This window comes from Perca fluviatilis, chromosome 2 (genome assembly GCF_010015445.1).
Source record: "Perca fluviatilis chromosome 2, GENO_Pfluv_1.0, whole genome shotgun sequence".
Classification (NCBI taxonomy): domain Eukaryota; kingdom Metazoa; phylum Chordata; class Actinopteri; order Perciformes; family Percidae; genus Perca; species Perca fluviatilis.
In genome coordinates this window covers 12,036,332-12,040,023 of record NC_053113.1, presented here as the reverse complement: position 1 = coordinate 12,040,023, position 3,692 = coordinate 12,036,332, and positions in this window count along the sequence as shown.

Genomic DNA, 3,692 nt, shown 5'->3' with positions numbered 1-3,692 from the left:
TCCAAGACCCAGCTAGCGCTTGCGCGGCAGAAACACGACAGCGAGGAAACCTGCAAGAAAACCGTGGCAGAACTGGAAGAGAAGCACAAGTCTGACATTTCGCGAATGCAAGCGGACCACGACACGAGGCTGGCCAAGGAGCGGGCGGCGCGGCAACAACAAACGGAGAGGCAAACGCTCGTCGAAGAGCTGGCGAAAACACAAGCGGCGGAGTTGGAAGAGCTTCGTGCTAAACAGCCCCTTGTGGAGGACGAAGCCAAAAGAGAAGTGGAGAACTTACGAAAAGTTCTCCAAGAAAGAGACCGCGTCATAGCTAAAGAAAACCAAACGAAGGAGGCGACTCGAGTTGGTAAATTCATAAAGTGCAAAGAGCTGGAGATGACGAACGAAACGCTGAACAGGACGATAAAGGCCCTGGAGAACAGGAAGGATCTTACCGGAACGGTCTCCGCGTTGGAGGAGACGGTCAAAGACAAACAAAGTCAAATTGGGAAAAAGAACCTGGAGCTAGCCGTCCTGATGAAGGAGAAGAAGCGGGCGCTAGAGGAATGGGCTAAGGAAAAGGACAACAACGCCGTTCTGAGCGTCAGCCTGAACGAAGCCAAGGACAGCCTCAAAGGCGCCGAGGACGAGTTGCGGAAGACGCAGTCCGAGCTCGGGGAAGCGAGGCGGAAGCTGAACAAAACCGCCCGAGATAAGAACGACCTGTCGGAGACCGTCACGCGCCTGAGGTTCCGAGCGAGGGCGCGCGAGCCGGACCTGAGGAAGGAGCGGGACAGAAACAGACAACTGAACACCCACCTGCGGCGCTTCAAGGAGGCCCTGGCGGCGTGCACGGCTTACGCCTCCGACCCCAAGACGTTCGCGAGGAAGGTCGTGGACGTCAAAAGGCGCTACGTCGACGACGACGACGACGACGCGAACGTGCAGATGGATGAAAACACGGAGACGGCGCTGAGATACGCCAATGCCGTGAAAGACCGAATGATCAGCAGTTACGAAAGGTGCGCCCTGATTTCCTCCGAGGTGCAGAGACGTGACAAAAAAGAGAGTTTGAAAAGGACGGCGAGGAGCGACCGGGACCAGAGCCACTTAGTCCAGCTGAACAACAAGATGAAGATGGAAATGCACGCGCTGAAAGCGGAGATCTCCGAGGCTAAACTGCAGAGGAAGATGGAGGTGCACAGGCTGGAGGCGGAGCTCCACGAGACGAAGCGGCTTCTCCTGAAGGCCGCGAAGCAGCCGACGCGGAAGGGAAAACCTTCCGCGAACGTCCCGCGGAACGCCGCAGCTGTCCCGGAGGAAGCGGCGTCATCTGTGCGTCCCCGCGCGGCTGACGCGACGCCGACGCGGCCGCGTCCTCGTTCCAACGACAACGTGGTGGTGCACGTGATCCCGTGCGTGGCTAATGACTTCCCAGCAGGTGGCATCTGACTGGCGCTCCCCCTGTTCTCCAGCGCCACGTCTCCGCTCCTTGCGGTGAGCGCGTGACCCACAGGGCCAAATCGGTTGGCGCGAGTCAAATAAAAACCAATAAAGTTCAAATAAAAACGAACAACCTCCGCTTAAGTTGTGTTCTTTGTATTTCCTGGATCTCAGTATGACTACAATTAGGGTTTGGGTACCGAAACTCGGTGCCAATAGGGAACCGGTGCCGACGTAAACGGTAGTAACGAGACCGAATAAGAACAATAAGAATAAGTTTCGGTGCCTCATTTCGGTGCTTGACTTTACACTACACCAGACAGCAGGTAACGTTAGCCTACCTTTAGCTAGCAGCTGGATTAAACACCGGTAAAATGTTGACAGCTAACGTTAAACAGTGTAAAGTGTGACTGTATTTCACTGTGGAGGACTTCAACAGCGCGATGTAACAGTCTGCTCTGCAGCGCAGCAGCAGCTGCCAATTCATAGATATACAGCAGTAGTACTAGTAGTACTAGTAGTACTATGTTTATATGGTCGGAGTTAAACAACACAGACGGTGCGTTCACTTGCAGCTGCCGTTGTCGGAATTAAACAACACAGACGGTGCGTTCACTCGCAGCTGCCGTTGTCGGAATTAAACAACACAGACGGTGCGTTCACTTAAAACAGGTAGCCTCGTGGTGCATTCACAGTAATTGTAAAATACCCTTTTCACATTTGGAGTTCAACAGCAATTTACTGGTGAAATAAGTTATTGTTATTGTTATAGTTATTACATTATTATTAAATCTTTAATTTTGACCATGGCCTTAGCAATAAACAAGTCACTGACTGATGTTTACTACCCTTATTTTTTTTTCAGGCACCGCTTAGGCACCGGCACCGTTTTAAAAGTATCGATTTATCACCGGAATCGAAAAAAAACCAAACGATACCCAACCCTAGACTACAATCAATGAGACTCTTTTTTTTTTTAGGCTTTTTCTAAATACGCAGCACCAAACGGCAGGCAGAGTTAGCTACTCGCCTGTAAACACAGTGGAGCATTTCCCCCCCCGGGAGGTATGGTGACCAGACTGTCCCGAAAAATTCGGGACAGTCCCGAAATCCAAGCTGTTGTCCTGAATCCCGAATCCTGCCCTAATTGTCCCGAAAATTAGAGCAAAGTCTCAAGAGCAAGACTCTGGAGTAGTAATAGTCTGATTGAACATTAAAAACTGTTCATGGTGGTTTTTAATTGAGTCGCGCTGCAGCCAGCTCCTGTCGTCACTTCAGTTCATGATTTTAATGATTTTTGTATTTGTATTTTCGGGTTTACAAGACAGACAGTTGAGTTTCTGAATAAAATTAATAATTTTGGTGCAGTTTTGAAATTCATGTTACACCCCCCACACACCAAAAACGTGCTCTGGCTTGGCTGTGCTCTGGTTTATTGGCATTTCTTTAACCCTGCTGTTCTCCTTGGGTCAAATGGGACCCATTTTCAAAAAGTTTTTATATCAGAATTTGGGTTTCTTTCAACCAAATTGTCAAAATAAATAACGTGGATGGTTCCATAAAACGCTCTTCACAAGTAAAATAGCTGATCAGTTCACTACTTTTATTGAATTTGGGGGATTTATTCAATTTTATAGCATATGGAGATTTTTTTTTTTTTTTATATAAATGTCAAAAAGAACAACAAAAACGTTGAAAGAATCGCAGAAAAAAAAAAAAAAAACATTGGAAAAAGTGACAAAAAATTTGGAAGAAATGTGACAAAATCATTGGGGAAAAGCGAAAAAATAAATAAATATTAATTTTAATTTAAAATTAAAATTTTGACCCAGAAAAACAAACTGTTTCATGGTCGACGGGAAAGACAACACAAGGGTTAAACTAGGGCTGCGACTAACGATTATTTTCATAGTCGATTAATCCGTTGATTATTTTCTCGATTAATCGATTAGTTGTTTGGTCTATAACATGTCAAAACATGGTGAAAAATGTGGATCAGTGTTTCCCAAAGCACAAGATGACGTCCTCAAATGTCTTGTTCTGTCCACAACTCAAAGATATTCAGTTCGCTGTCACAGAGGACGGAAGAAACTAGAACGATATTCACATTTAACAAGCTGGAATCAGAGAAATCTTAATAATTTTTTATTAAAAACGACCCAAACTGATTAATCGATTTTCAAAATAGTTGGCGATTAATTTAATAGTTGAAAAACTAATCGATTAAAACGATTAATCTTTGCACCTCTAGATTAAACTAATCACAA